This window comes from Oncorhynchus mykiss, chromosome 8 (genome assembly GCF_013265735.2).
Source record: "Oncorhynchus mykiss isolate Arlee chromosome 8, USDA_OmykA_1.1, whole genome shotgun sequence".
NCBI lineage: Eukaryota > Metazoa > Chordata > Actinopteri > Salmoniformes > Salmonidae > Oncorhynchus > Oncorhynchus mykiss.
In genome coordinates, this window is record NC_048572.1 from 44,152,170 (window position 1) to 44,169,327 (window position 17,158).

General features: G+C 41.0%; 1 long non-coding RNA gene across 1 annotated transcript; it reads left to right on the plus strand.

Moving 5' to 3' along the window:
- The first annotated feature begins 7,964 nt into the window (after positions 1-7,964).
- LOC110529114 lies at positions 7,965-11,196 on the plus strand. The gene is made up of 5 exons (XR_002474327.2): positions 7,965-8,115; positions 9,851-9,957; positions 10,030-10,089; positions 10,640-10,756; positions 10,862-11,196. It is a non-coding gene; the product is annotated as an uncharacterized LOC110529114 (long non-coding RNA).
- The last annotated feature ends 5,962 nt before the right edge of the window (positions 11,197-17,158 follow it).

Here is a 17,158-nt window from a genome sequence, read left to right on the forward strand (position 1 = left end):
TCTGGGGGTCAATGAATTTGTCTGGCAATCAGTTGGATATCGAACAAAATACCCAGTGGGCAAAATGCCTTAACCAATAACAACGCCACAGACACAGCAGGCATTTCTTGATGTTCTACTCTTTCCGATCTAGTGCTTAAAAGTACCTTAAATACTATTATACATGTATTATATCATGCACCAATTATTTGAGAGGGCACTAATTGCCAAATGCAATATCTTGGCATTAATTGTGTCTTCTACAGTTTTATCCTAAATATTTATGCAATTGTAGGGGCACGACCCCAACTCAGTTTCAATATGTGTGACCCATTTGGACCATTGTCAAAAATCATGGCAAGCTTTCAATTACTCCAGAATTATACGATCAAGTAATTCAGTTTGAAGACAAAGAAAACTTGGTAGATAATGGACATGATGGGAAGCTATCATCCCAAGTCAAGACATTCAGTCATGTCAGTCTATCGGTAACTGTGGGCTATTGCTTCATAATTTGTTATCAGGGAAAGTTAGCAAAAGGGATCTTATCTGTAGCTCAAGGATTTATTGCTAATTAAGACAGTATAAGAGCCCAGTCAAAGTTTCTCAATCTTTTCTAAAGCATGAGAAATGAAAAATCTTCATACAAACTGGTCATAATGTTTTCACTTGGGTTTATTCATAATCATTGTCTCGACATTACTCAATTCATTGTATTGTCTCAACAGATTTACCAGTTGACTTTTTAAAAAGCCAATTTCTAGCTTCATTGACTGGATACATTGTTTAAAAAAACTAAATCACAAAACTATTTACCCTTTATCGGTCCTGAAAAAACACCAGAAGTAAAGCTATTTTTTGTGGTAGGTATGCATAAGCCCTAATGGACTAAATTATAGTTTGACAAATGGGTTTTTAATCTCCAATTAGATGGTAACGCTCCAGCATCTCTCCCCCATCTCTCCTATCTCTCCATGTTTGGCACCTGTTCCACACAACGCTCCACTATCTGAGCTCTTCCATCATAAACACGTGGTGACTGACTACTTTCAATGTACATGGGTCCATTGATTAGGCCTTGTACATGTTGATACCCAATACCTTGTTTCCAACAATACCATGCACTTAAAAACTCTGAGAAGACCCTTAGCAAGGAGCCTCTGAGACAATGATAGGTCTGTATGTATGGGAGAACATTCCCGTCCTTGGTTTATGGTCCTTTCGGTCATGTATTAGGTCTTTGTACATGTTGGCCTTAATGATATTGCGTTTAAGATGCTGTCACATGACCTACAAGGCTTATCATATAGATGCTTCCTGCCCAATGAAGCTCATTTGAGTTTATCCATCAGATGCTTGGACTCTAGCTCTGACCATTTCAAGGTAAGATTGTTTCACTGTAGGATGAATGCATTATGAAAATGTATGCTTTCAGATTTGTAAAATTTTTGGCATAGTCAAACGAATTAACGACATATGCATGATGCTGATATCACCCACCTTCTGAAAAAAACAATTTGTTAGGACAGCAACTTATACCAGTTAGATTGTACATCATGAGTGGATTCAACAGACAATCACCCTGAAATCTAATGTCTGAGTAGGAATAGTTATTTATTTGTATAAGACACTTGCTGCCACTCTGAAAATGGACATGGGCAAATTGGAGAAGTACATGCCGTTGTCTCATCCCCCAAAACAGAAGCTCACTTCACACCAAAATTAGCAGTGTGGTGCCAGAAATGAGTCATATCAGACTAGACGCTATGATCTCCCATGCATTGTTGTAGAATCACAAGTGCTGTCTTTTCCAGGGGACAAATGCGCTTGGGGCATGAATAACATTAATGAAGCATTTCATATTCTCTGTTCCGCACCATGCCAAGTTAGAGTGACAGGTGAGCTGATCTGTTTGAAGTCCTAGAGAGAGAGGGGGAGAGAGAGAAGAGAGCCGCTGGCCAAAGAGTTTTAGAGCAGAATTGTTATGAATTCCCTGCAGGTGACTGTTATCAGCACCTCACAACCCTGAGCTGCACACTCCACTCCCCACCCCCCACGACCAGATCCTAAAGTCTAGGGGGTACCATAAACCTGCCTCTCAAATACTCTCTGACCTGTGTGAACTGGGCCCTGATAGGTTGCTAGGGAGGTTACTAGGGTGACGGACATCTGCAGGCCACACAATACTTGCAGTCTTCCTCAAGCAGTGGCAGAGAGCAACATCTCTGTCTCTGCCCATCAACAACTGGACACCTCTGGACTTGTGGAATGGTGTGCGTCCACAAAGTGAGTGTGTAACATGTATATAATTATTGCTTGTTGTTCTTTATAGTACTACTATTGTCTATTGTATGTTTCTCCTCTGTGTTTACTGTGTTGTGTCTTGCACAAAGTTATCAACGTGAGGGGATTTAGTCTTTTTCTCACCAAACTTTTTGCCTAAATCCAATGACGGGGTGAATGTTTTAGTTGATTTCAAATTGAATTCACAGTAGTTCACAACTCAACCAAATGTAAATCAAAACCAGGTGTTGAACTGACGTCTGTGCCCAGTGGGAGTCCTGTCCTGGAAAATGAACACGTTGCAGGAATGCCATAAATCATGGGTGAATCTATTTTTTTTTACAGAATCATGAGGCGAGGAGATAGGACGGAAGGAATCAAGGAAATACAATTGAGATTCACCCTTTTTGGGATAGGGGGCAGCACTTTCACTTTTGGATGAATAGCGTGCCCAGAGTGAACTGCCTCCTACTCTGTCCCAGATGCTAATATATGCATATTATTATTACTATTGGATAGAAAACACTCTGAAGTTTCTAAAACTGTTTGAATGATGTCTGTGAGTATGACAGAACTGATATGGCAGGCGAAAACCTAAGAAAAATCCAACCAGGAAGTGGGACATCTGAGGTTGGTAGTTTTTCAAAGCTTGGCCTACTGAATACACATTGAGATATGGATAAAATTGCACTTCCTACGGCTTCCACTAGATGTCAACCATCTTTTGAAACTTGAATGAGGATTCTACTATAAAGGAGGAGCTCATGAGACCTCTTTGAGTCAGTGGTCTGGCAGAGAGCCTTGGTCTCATGACGCGCACTCCCGACAGAGTTATCTCGCGTTCCAGTGCTTCTCTGAAGACAAAAGGAATTCTCTGGTTGGAACATTATTGATGTTTTATGTTAAAAACATCCGAACGATTGATTCCATACATCGTTTGACATGTTTCTAAAGGACTGTAACGGAACTTTTCAAGTTTTTGTCTGGATGAAGTGCCTGCGCCTCATGAAGATGGATTACTGGGCTGAACACGCTAACAACAAGTCGCTATTTGGACATAAATGATTTAACTTTATGGAACAAATCAGTAATTTATTGTCGAACTAGAATTCCTGGGATTGCCTTCTGATGAAGATCATCAAAGGTAAGTGAATATTTATGGTGTTGTTTCTAACTTTGTTGATTCCAAAATGGCGGCTATTCCTCTGGCTGTTTTGGGTTCTGAGCGCTGTTCTCAGATTATGCTTTTTCCGTAAAGTTTTTTTGAAATCTGACACAGCGGTTGCATTAAGGAGAAGTCTATCTTTAATTCTGAGAATAACACTAGTATCTTTTATCAATGTTTATTAGGAGTATTTCTGCAAAATCCCCAGATGTTTTGGTATCAAAACATTACTGCACGTAGGCGCCAATGTAAACTGAGATTTTTGGATATAAATATGCACATTATCGAACAAAACATACATGTATTGTGTAACATGATGTCCTATGAGTGTCATCTGATGAAGATCATCAAAGGTTAGCGATTAACTTATATATTTCTGCTATTTCTGCTTTTTGTGACTCCAATCCTTGGCTGGAAAAATTGCTGTGTTTTTTTAACATGGCGGTGATCTAACATAATCATATGTTGTCCTTTAGTTGTAAAGCATTTTTGAAATAGGACATGATGGGTAGATTAACAAGATGTTTATCTTTCATTTGCTGTATTGGACTTGTTAATGTGTGAAAGTTACATATTTCCCAAAAATATTTTTGAATTTCGCGCTCTGCCTTTTCAGCGGAATGTTGCGCTAGAAAGGTTAAGTGAATATAACCCACATCCTATCTAGTGAAGGGATTAAACCAAGGCCTCATACCTTTTAAAGGGTTCATAAATTGTGCTATGATAAACTGTAAGGTCTCCTCTCAGGATACCTTTCTGTGTGTGTTAAAACCTGCTTTGAGTGATATGCCCTGCAGACACTATCAGAAGGCGGAAACTGCCTACGCTCACACTCCTCCTGTCTGGGTCCTACCGTGACTGTCTGAGGTTCTGAGAGTATGACTGGTTTTCTGAGAACACAAGGCCACCGCAGGCCTTATGGAAACCACCACCTGGCAGAGGATGCTTAGACTTATCTATTTTGAAATGTCAATGGGGAGGCAGGATGTCTTAGACACTTTGCAGAACTTGGAGAGAACTGTCATCTACTGTACTCTGTACCAACTTCTGCCATGCAATTGTATTACTAAAGGAGAATCATAATGCTTAAACAAAGAGTCCGTTTCCTTTCTACTACCAATATATAAGTTTGATAATTATATAGACCTGCTCATCTGTTGAAGAAATTCACCAACACTAGTCAAATAATTAAAGCAAAATTGTCAAATTTACAGATGTTTTTTTTTATTATTCTAGGCATAAATCATGTTTCTGACATGGATTGTTAACCGATCTACATGTCAAAACAGTGAGTAAAGTACATCCAATCATTTCAACAATAGAAATGATTGAGGCCAGGCCTCCTGTTTTGTGGTGACAAAATTGTGAGTTAGATAACTAAATGCAATAAAAGTTGTAGAAAATTGACTGCATGTGTAACCGGTTCTTTTCTGACTAAAGACATTCTAGCATTCTAACATTCTGTAAAAAATGAATTTCTAGATGAAACATTACCTGAACAAGCCAGCCATAACTGTCTTTCTGCATGTTTTCCTCAGTCATTTCCGACAACTCCATATTCTCCATATCCCAGAGACGATGGACCTAAACACATGATCTCCTTATAGGTAAGATTGTAATCTATGTCCCAGAGACATACAGTACAGTCCAGTCTTCACAGAGGGACACAGATTAAACCTAGTGCTGTACTTAAAAGCATACTCAGTGGAGATTCTCCATTTAGGGACGGTTTCACAGACACTGATAAATAATAATAATTGTAACTTTGATAGCGCTTTTCATAATAGCAATCTCAAAGCTATTAAGCTGAATGCTTTGCTTGTATGAGGCCCTGGGTTCAATCCCTGGCATCTCCGCCATTGTTTGGGGCGGCAGGTGGCCTAGTGGTTAGAGCGTTGGGTTAGTAACCGTACGTTTGCTAGATTGAATCCCTGAGCTGACAAGGTAAACATCTGTCGTTCTTCCCCTTGAACAAGGCAGTTAATCCAATGTTTCTCGGCCGTCATTGTCAATAAGAATTTGTTCTTAACTGACTTGCCTAGTAAAATAAAAAAAATAGCAATCTCAAAGCTATTAAGCTTACTTGCTGACATTCGAGGTCAACTGGTTATCACATTTGGTGTCATAATACAAGACATAATCTGAGTTGAGTGCATGTCGGCTCCCCAGCGAGCTGTGAACTAAATACTTTTCTGCTCCACATGCCTCCCCTTGCATTCCAAGGTTTCCTGTCTAAGATTGAATCTCTTCACTTATCGATGGCCACAAGTGAAATTAACCCACTCCACTCAGAAATGAAAGTTATTCAGATGCAATCAGACCTCAAAAGTAGAGTAATGTTAACATGAAACCAAACTTTGATTTCAAAGTGTAACGCTCCTACAGTATAAGCAAGACAACAAAAATAGTGCTGGTGGTAGACAACTGGTGCCAAAATCATGGCTCTCCAAGTAACTGCTTTTTAGGGTCTGTCTGAGATGGTCAAACAAATCTAGACCTCTATTTATGGAATTTATAATTGGAATGATAGAAATGAATGTGCCTTGAAATTGTATGAGGCCTAGATCTAGCCTATATCAAAGTGGATATATTGACTTCCAGGACTGCTTTGCTCTGCTCGACCCAATCAGGTATTCTACAATCTTACCCTACTGGCCAGGGTAGAATGGAGCAAACAGCAAACCTTACTTGTCGATATAATTCCATAACTCCGGCAATCAGTTCCTGTATACTCCTGATGATGTCGGCAGGAGAATCGCCTTGAGCTACTTTGTTTGTTCCCGTTTGTATTATCATCAGCAGGTCCCCACTTTCCCCGCAGATGCTGATTTAGGCTGTGCAGCAGTGTTGTCCCTGTATGCACTCACACATGTGCTCCCAGTAGAGCATTCTCCACCCCATGCAGGATAAAGTCCAAGAGGACACAAACCTTAAGTGCCGTTAGGTAGTCAAAAGATTAAGCTCATTCTCAAGGCATAGAGTTCGGCTAGGTGGAGATTTAATTAAACAAATAATAGGTTATATGGAGGTCACTCACTAGCATTAGTCCTCCCTGAACATCTTGGGACATGCGGGCATACTTTCCTTATGAGCAAAAGACGTTGAAAAGACATTTTCAAACAACTTTGCTCACTGGGTTTGATCAGCAATCCTTGATTGTAGAGGTTTTGACTTAGGCACTCAACAGAGGGGGTGGTTGTCTTGATGCTCTCTGAAAACGCCTGCTCTAGTCAAAGTGGCTGGTCCCTTCACATGGAAGGCAATGGCCGCCGGTGACCATAGCAACGAAGTGAACAAACATTATCGTTGGCCAAATCAACTCTATTATTGGGTTGAACACATGTCTTCCCACTCTCCAGATAGCATCATCTTCTGTGTGTATAACACTATCAGACCGTGACTGCTAAGAGCTGCAGATAGGAACGTGTGAGCATCTCAAAGAACTTCACCTACTCTAAGGGAAACACCATCAACTGTGGTAAAAAAAAAAGTAAATCAGCTGTACCAGTGATTGTCCGGGAGGTGAGTTTGTTAATTTCGTTACCCATCATTCATGCAGTTTGTTCGAGAGGGCCGGTTCCGTCAAGCTGACATGTAAAACTATCTCTTATGGCTCCTAAAATCATGTCCCTCTCTTAATAAAAACACTTTCATAATTTTTCATATTTCATGCACAACACATAGGATTGAAACTTCGTACATGTAGTGGGTTACTTTCCAAGTTCAGTATTTCCTTTATACCATTTTTAATGTCATCACAAAATAACAACCAAAACTACATTAGTGTTCTTTAGATCGCCTCTGACCATTCCCCACTTTCTCTGTCAGAAATATTGTTCCAGTTTTCACTTTAGAACATGTTTCAGCAGGAAAAGTCTTGTGAAACAAAGGCACAGTCCTCTGGTGAACACTAGAGAGGGAGATGCTGAATGTTCTGTCCTTGATTTACAACACGGGGTAAGTTGCTAAACCCCACCAGTTCTCTCCTTCTGAGGGTCTGGTTGAAGTCATTCATTGCGAACTTGATCTGACCGATCTGGATCCTCACAAGACAGTCATGACAATATCAGAAGTAATCCATCAAACTAATGTTCTTTGATACGCACAGATTCCTCTTATGCCAGCAGCAGTTTTGTGAATGTGACCGGGCTGCCATTGAGTGCATGGTTCAAAAGCCCCTACAACTCTGCCATGACAAGCCTTGCTGGACAATACTGTTCAATAGAAGAACAAACAGGTACTTCCTGCTTCCTGTTTTTTTAACAGCTCCTGAGTTATGCTAATAGCTAATCTAATCATTCCAGTTGTGCCTGCTTTGTATTGTAGTTCCTTGAACATGATGTGAAAGCGTGCTGTTTTCACATACCGTATGTAAACACTCATATGGTGCCGGAGATAATTAATATGAAGTTGAAAAGTGGTGGAATTTCCCCAGAAACTTGATTTTGTGCTTTTAGTTGCAGATTGGGGACAGGTGGAGCTGTTTGGTTCGTCAAGGTGACAAGTTGCACCTGGGTTTGGGATCAACTAGGAGATAAAAGTTCCTGGTGCCCAGTCCCAGCTTTCTCACCACAAGCACTGTTTAGATATGGTTGATTGGTTTTTTGATTAGGTGCACCCTTCAACACTTACACATGGTTTACCTTCATCATGCATCTCCATTACATGCCTACTGTCACACTTCACAGGTTAGTTTTCCTCTGTGGTTTTGTACTTTGTTGGTGGTTTAAGTATTTTTGTTACTCCTTAACTGCCAACGTGTGGACTCCCTTGCTTGTCACCATCTAAGAGCCAGGTTGTGACAGAAGTAAGACAATTATAAACAATGTACAAAACATTAGGAACACCTGTGCTTTCATGACATGGACTGACCAGGTGAAAGCTATGGTCCTGTATTGACATCCCTTGTGAAATCCACTTAATCAGTGTAGATGAAGGGGACGAGACAAGTTAAAGACGGAGCCTCCTTTCTTTTTGATGCCCAATTAACCTCTACCAAAGAGCACCTGCTGTCTACCAAAACCTACTATTGTGTACTTTAGTAGTGCCTCCTTTTTTCAACAGGATTTTTAAGCCTTGAGACATGGATTGTGTATTTGTGCTTTTCAGAGGGTGAATGGTGAAGACAAAATATTTAAGTGCCTTTGAACGGGTATGGTAGGTGACTGGCGCACTGGTTTGAGTTTATCAAGAACTGCAATGCTGCAGGGTTTTTCCATATGCTCAACAGTTTCCTGTGTGTATCAAGAATGGTCCACCACCCAAAGGAAGTCCAGCCAACTTCACACAACTGTGGGAAGCATTGGAGCCAACATGGGCCAGCATCCCTGTGGAATGCTTTCAACACCTTGTACAGTCCATGCCTGACAAATTGAGGCTGTTCTAAGTTTAAAAGGGTGTCTTGTACACTATGTACATCCACTGAATGATGCTTCCTTTACTCATCTCAGTCGCCAAATAAATTCTTAAGTTGCCTGTTAAGTTTATGCGGAGAAGGTAGAACTCATTCTGGACTCTTTTCTCATGTCTGACTTTGTTGTCCAGTGTTGCTGCATAACGAATTGATGGTCAGTGAGGTCTTCAATGTTACAACAGAGTGCCGTCAATTCCCTTCTCATGAAACTAACAGCTAGCTAATAATGAAGGTCCACCAGTCCGCATCTCTTCGTCAATATGCTTATAGAAAAACAAGTAGAGTGACGTCAGTCTTCATTAAAGACAAGGTAAGATTGGGCTCCTGAGTGGCGTAGCGGTCTAAGGCACTGCATCTCAGTGCAAGAGGTGTCACTACAGTTCCTGGTTCGAATCCAGGCTGTATCACATCCAGCCGTTGTTTGGGAGTCCCATAGGGCGGTGCAAAATTGGCACGGGTTCTTAACTGACTTGCCTAGTTAAAATAAAGACAGTGAGTCCAATCAATCAAATGTATTTATAAAGCCCTTTTACATCAGCCTAAAACCCCAAACAGCAAGCAATGCAGATGTAGAAGCATGGTGGCTAGGAAAAGCTCCCTAGAAAGGCAGAAACCTAGAGAGGAACCAGGCTCTGAGGGGTGGCCAGTCCTCTTCTGGGTGTGCCAGGTGAGGATTATAAGAATACATGGCCATTTAAGGCCAGATTGTTCTTCAAGATGTTCAAATGTTCATAGAATACCAGCGGGGTCAAATAATAATCAGTAGGTGCAACAGGTCAGCACCGCAGAAGTAAATGTCAGATGGCTTTTCATAGCCGACAATTCAGAGGTCGAGACAGCGGGTAGAGAGAGAGTCGAAAACAGCAGGTCCGGGTCAAGGTAGCACGTCCGGTGAGCATGTCAGGGTTCCCCAACCGCAGGCAGAACCATTGAAACTGGAGCAGCAGCACGACCAGGTGGACTGGGGACAGCCAGAATTCATTCAAAATTATATTGTGCCTATCTTTCAGATCTGCCAACCAAGGTAACAGTGTTTCCACCAAGCTGTTCAATGCCTGGAGTGGCACGCTGGAACTTCCAGAGGCTTGTAGACCTGAAGCAGTGTGATGTGGTACAGGTAAGTATCACACACACTCAATCACTTACTTTTGTTGTAATAATTATTTTAACTTAATTATTTTAACCACAGTCTTAACAGCTGGAGTCGTGTGCCCTGCAACTGCTAAACTGGCCATGAAAGGTGATACAGGTAATTATCACATGCATGTATACACATATGCACACTCTCCCTCACTTGGGGCGCTATTTAATCACATCCGCTTTAGCCGACATCCACATAGCGGTTGTTTTGGCGGTGTCTGAGGTGTCAAATTCACAAGCGGCTCCTGGCATTATACCTAAAGTGGACATCGCATTAACAGAAATCTCATGCAGCCCTGTTTACAAGAACACTGGAATTTGAGATGTAATCTACACCTTAATTAGGCTGATAGAAATCCAGATTATTTAGTTGAATGATTTTGAATTTGAGTGTCATAATTTCTATATAACCTACAGTTTCTAGTTCTGAACTTGTAACGCAAGTAGGACGGACGTGGTTTTGTGACAATGATCAAGAGCTGCTGCTTACTGATTCGACAGATCCAACACAGTTACACCTCAGACACGGCCAAAACATCAGCTATGCAGGTGTCGGCTATCGCCGGTTAACGCTTGATCTGTTTGAATCTAGGCCTTACACTCATTGTCTGTTTAGTTGTATGATTGCCAGTTAAGAAAATTGTGCCTCTCTCTTTTAGATCTGCCACCAGGCTTTCAGCTGCAGTCACAGTAGTCCTCTGCTGTGGTATTTAATTTACCGGCTGCACCAGTTCTTACTACACTGGCCGTGAAGGGAGAAACATTGATGGATACAGGTAATTCAGAATTATATTGCATATGCCCACCCACACCAACAGATGTACACACAGACATGTTGTTGAGCTGTTTATTTACTGTCACTTTGTGCATCTCTCTTTCAGATCTGCCATGCACTCCACCACTGCCCGACAGCCTCACCCAGAAGGGAATTACACTGGGCCTATCGAGACTGACGGCTAACTAGAAAAAATAAAACATATACACTCTCTCACACACATTTGATTTTGATTAGTATGTAAATATATCGTGATTACTTGTTTATTTTCTATGTATGCTCCATTTTATTATGATTGGAAATGTTTAGTCCTACAGATTGTGTTATCCATGTCCATTGTGGGAAATGGATATGTGCAGTTGTGCTTACTCACAGTTGGTGGAAAGGTAAGGAGAGATGGTGGCTGACAAGGAAAAATAAAATACAATATGTGCACACACACTCCCTCTCTCCCACACAATCTGTGTGCTTTTGTCTGAGCTACAAAACATGACTCATTTTAAGTATGCTCTATTTTATGAGGAAAATATATGCTGTAAAGTACATTCACAGTTAAAGCAATGTCTTTGGTTCTTTGGAAATTTCTCAGAATATGTGTGACCAAAAGGAAGTCGGCAGACCTAATTTCCTTGTTCAGGGACAGATTTTTACCTAGTCAGCTCGGGGATTAGATCCAGCAACCTTTCGGTTACTGGCCCAACGCTCTAACCACCAGAGGTGGGACCAAGTCAAATCGAGTACAGATCTATATATTGCATTTCTATCTGGAAAACTGTATCTAAATGCGGCGCCTCAGATGAAATAAGCCGCCTTTCTTCATTCATTATCAACGGAGAAAGCTCAAAACTGCGGAGGACAGCCGAGAGGGGGATGGTGGGATATGTGTGAAGCATAAACACAGAGGTTCAAGCACTCGCCGTAATCAGCAGGTTAGGAAGAGTACACAACCATTCTAGGAGGCACTCTGCCACAAATGTGCTCATTTGATCTTTTCCAGCTCCAAACAGCGTGGTGGCGAGTCAATCTACAAACCTAATCTAGGCAAGCAGTGAGGAGCGCACATAACAATACAGGCTACAGACATCACAAGCAGTGAGCACATAACAATACAGGCTCCAGACATCACAAGCCAGCAAGAAGAAACCCATGAAACAAACAAGTTACACACACTCATAAACACACAACCTCGTGTGATGGATAGCTGTCGGCTATATTAGCCACGACTTACCGTTCTTTGTGCAGCTTCAAATGTCGAACAAAGTTGGAAATTGTTGCGCCTCCGTCTGTAATTTTCTTCCCGCATGTTTTGCAAGTTGCAATCCGTTTTTCATTGATACAGCGTCATCTTTATATCTGAAAATAAATATTTGGGGTATCATCTTTCCAAGGGCTCCATCTGAATTCACCCGTCCATGTTCCTCTGCACTGCCACGCACAACTTTTTCTCAGCTGGCACAATTTGATTGGCTGCTGTCCGATTCAAACTGTAATCCGTTAAATGAAGAGTTGATGCGCTACACACTTTTTTAAATAGCATCATTTTTAATATTTGGGCTTGGGGAGGTTATCAAGTCAGGTCGAGTCATAGGCTCAAGTCATCATGTTTGTGACTCGAGTCCAAGTCATGTGACTCGAGTCCACACCTCAGCTAACCACCTGCCGCCCCAAAAATATAAAAGAGCTTAGTTAAACTGTCACACTCCTTGAGAACCCAAAACATAAGCTTGCTTTTCTCTTTTACAATGTTTATAACAATTTTGATAATTGCAAATCCTATTTCCTCCATTATACGGATCCTGATAAATGAAATTTGCCTGGCTCAGAGAAGCGGTCAGTCTCGTCCGGACATGTTCAATCTCTATAGCATGGCAGAGACCGCACACACCTGCACATTTTTATTTTATTTATTTTACCTTTATTTAACTAGGCAAGTCAGTGACGGCCTAGGAACAGTGGGTTAACTCACAGATTTGTACCTTGTCAGCTCGGGGGTTTGAACATGCAACCTTCTGCTTACTAGTCCAACGCTCTAACGACTAGGCTACCCTGCCACCCCATTTTGAAGAGGCTGGCAGCAAGGTTTAGAACCCTCAACCAACTCTGAAACTTGATGCTAGCATGTTTTCATTGTTCCCCTCTAATAAGGGACTGATTTAGACCTGACACCAGGTGTGTGCAATTAAGTATCAGTTAGAAAAGAAAACCAGCAGGCTCTGGACCTCGTAGGGTAAGAGTTGAATACCCCTGGTTTAGACAAACCCGAACTGTTCCAAACAAAATGTTAGGCTAGAAGCATGGGGAAATATTGTCTAGACAATTTTTGCAGGGGAGATATGGGTTTATGAATAGCCTGGCTGGCCTGTGGGACAGTGGATGCATATTGATAATTCAAATAGAACTGTTTACAGGAATAACCTGGGGATTGTTGTGAATAACTCCCTGCTATCAACCAATTGGCATGCAGGATCTAAACAAACCATTTTATAATGGGGTTTGTGACATGTTCAGTGTTTTTTTTTTGAGGTCAGATGAAAAAATACATACATTTTACAGTTATTTGCCCTGGTTGTGGTTGCTGCTGTTCAAATCAAATCAAATGTTATTTGTCACATGCTCCGAAATACAACAGATGTAGACCTTACAGTGAAATGCTTACTTACAAGCCCTTAACCAACAATGGAGTTCAAGAAAGAGTTAAGAAAATATTTACTAAATAAACTAAAGTAAAAATAGTAAAATTCAAATAAAAAGTAACTCAATAAAAATAACGAGGCTATATACAGGGAGTACCGGTAACGAGTTAATGTGTAGGGGTACAGGTTAGTCAAATTATTTTGTTCATGTAGGTAGGGGTGAAGTGACTATGCATAGATAATAAACAGCGAATAGCAGCAGTGTAAAAACGTGTCAACGTAATAGTCGGGTGGCTATTTGATTAATTGTTCACAAATGTTTTGGTGTGCTTGGTACACTATTGGTGATGTGGACACTGTGGAACTTGAAACTGTTGACCCACTCCACTACAGCCCCGTCGATGTTAATAGGGGTCTGTTCGGCCGGCCTTTTCCTGTAGTCCACGATCATCTCCTTTGTCTTGATCATGTTGAGGGAGTGGTTGTTGTCCGTGCACCACACGGTCAGGTCTCTGAACTCCTCCCTATAGGCTGATTCATCGTTGTTGGTGATCAGGCCTACCCGTGTTGTGTCATCAGCAAACTTAATGATGGTGTTGGAGTCTTGCCTGGCTGTGCAGTCATGAGTGAACAGGGAGTACAGGAGGGGACTGAGCACGCACCCCTGAGGGGCCCCTGTGTTGAGGATCATCGTGACGGATGTATTGTTACCTACCCTGGGTGCGGCCCATCAAGATGTCCATGATCCAGTTGCAGAGGGAGGTGTTTAAACCCAAGGTCCTTAGCTTAATGATGAGCTTTTAGTGCACTATGGTGTTGAACGCTGAGCTGGTGTCAAGGACGTATTACAACTTTGATCTGCTCAAAAGGTAAACAACATTTCCTCCTTTATACTGATTGAGGACCTTATTATTGATGAATGCTTTTTTTTCTGCTTGCATTTTGTACTGATGTGTGTATTTTCTGTAATTTATGTAAGTCAGGGCTTAGCTGCAAAAGAGACCTTGGTCTCAGTATGACTCCCTGATAAAATTAATCTTAGAACTACCCATCCCAGATCCAGTATATTTGTCATCAGCAACGCTGAATAGCATAGCGCAACAGTCAAAAAATATTACTAGAAAATATTCATATTCATGAAATCACAAGTGAAATATAGCGAAACACAGCTTAGCCTTTTGTTAATCACCCTGTCGTCTCAGATTTTGAAATTATGCTTTACAGCGAAAGCAATACAAGCGTTTGTGTAAGTTTATCGATAGCCTAGCATACACTTAGCATCAGGAAGCTTGGTCACGAAAATCAGGAAAGCAATCAAATTAACCGTTTACCTTTGATGATCTTCGGATGTTTTCACTCACGAGAATCCCAGTTAGACAGCAAATGTTCCTTTTGTTCCATAAATATATTTTTTATATCCAAATACCTCCGTTAGTTTGGTGCGTTATACCCAGGAATCCACCGGAAATAGCGGTCACGACAACACAGACAAAAATTCCAGTATATCAGTTCTGTTATACTCACAGACAATATTTTTACAGTTTTGGAAACTTTAGAGTGTTTTCTATCCTAAGCTGTCAATTATATGCATATTCTAGCATCTGGTATTGAGAAATAGGCTGTTTACTTTGGGAACGTTATTTGTCCAAAAATTAAAATAGTGGTGCTCCCTAGGTCCAGAGGTTAAGGTTATGATATATATATATATGTTTTTATAAATGGGAAGCAGGCATGCGTCTTTCACTGACCTGTGTAAAACAAGACTGATAGGGATGTGACCATTCATTTTTATTTCTGTAATGCAGCAATGTCCCATCTACTTTAAAAAAGAAACAAGTGTGTGCTCTGGTATTGTGCCCAGTTTGTTGGGTTGTGACATAAACCCAGCACATTGTGTAGGGGTATTGACACAGCAGCTGGGTAATTTTAAAGGTAATCCTTGGGTTATTTTCAGTATCATCCTAATTTCAATTTTGCTTGCATATTTTTGCCTTCTCTACCATCCCAACCCTTTCATAAACACACAATCAAGACACAGTGTTGAATTTCCAATAACTCATTTATATTGCCTGCATTTCAAAACATAAATCACGTCAGAGAATGTACAATAATTATATTATTTTTTAAATAGCACATTGAAACAAATCCCTATTGTCTAAATATGTAGTATTCACAAGATAAGGTTTCATAAAATGGGATTTATTTTTTGAATTTATTTATATTATTTCATGAACCAAACAGTCCAAACATCAGATTGTTATGTTGTTATGTTACAGCCTTATTCTAAAATAACATCATCGATTTACACAAAATAACCCATAATGACAAAGCAAACACTGTTTTTTAGAAATGTTATTAAATATAAAAAATATACTGTATATATTTACTTAAGTATTTAGACGACTTACTTTGTTGAAGCAACTTTGGCAGCGATTACAGCCTCGGGTTTTCTTGGGTATGACGCTACAAGTTTGGCACATCTGTATTTGGGGAGTTTCTCTCATTCTTCTCTGAAGATCCTCTCAAGCTCTGTCAGATATTTTCAGGTCTCTCCAGAGATGTTCGATCGGGTTCAAGTACAGGCTCTGGCTGGGCCACTCAATGACATTCAGAGACTTGTCCCGAAGCCACTTCTGCGTTCTCTTGGCTGTGTGCTTAGGGTAATTGTCCTGTTGGAAGGTGAACCATTGCCTGAGTCCTGAGTTCTCTGGAGCAGGTTTTCATCAAGGATCTCTCTGTACTTTGCTCTGTTCATCTTTCCCTCGATCCTGACTAGTCTCCCAGTCCCTGCCGCTGATAAATATTCCCACAGCATGATGCTGCCACCATCGTGCTTCACTGTAGGGATCGTTTCCTCCAGACGTGATGCTTGGCATTCAGGCCAAAGAGTTCATCAGACCAGAGAATCTTGTTTCTCATGGTCTGAGAGTACTTTAGGTGCCTTTTGACAAACTCCAAGCAAGCTGTCGTGTGCCTTTTACTGAAGAGGGGCTTCCTTCTGGCCACTCTACCATAAAGGCCTGATTGGTGGAGTGCTACAGCGGTGATTGTCCTTCTGGAAGTTTCTCCCATCTCCACAGAGGAACTCTGGAGCTCTGTCAGAGTGACCATCGGGTTCTTGGTCACCTCCCTGACCAAGGCCCTTCTCCCCCGATTGCTCAGTTTGGTCAGTCAGCCAGCTCTAGGAAGAGTCTTGGTGGTTCCAAAATTCTTCCATTTAAGAATGATGGAGGCCACTGTGTTCTTGGGGACATTCAATTATGCAGACATTTTTAGTACCTTTCCCCCAGATATGTGCCTCAACACAATCCTGTCTCAGAGCTCTACAGGCAATTCCTTCGACTTCATAACTTAATTTTTGCTCTGACATGCACTGTCAACTGTGGAACCTTATATAGACAGGTATGTTTCTCTCCAAATCATGTCCAATCAATTGAATTTACCTCAGGTGGACTCATCTCAAGGATGATGAATGGAAACAGGATGCACCTGATCTCAATTTCGAGTCTCATAGAAAGGGAATTTTATTACATTTCCAAAAAGTCCTAAAAATGTTGTTTTCGCTTTGTCATTATGGGATATTGTGTGTATATTTTTTTTATTTAATACATTTTAGAATATGGCTGTAACGTAACAAAATATGGAATGCACTGTATTCCGAATGCACTGTATTTACAATACAACATACATGTGCACGTTTGTTTAGTGTGTCTTATCATGTGTATGTGTGTCTTATGGACAGAGTTCTCCACATCCTAGCAACTGTTGTA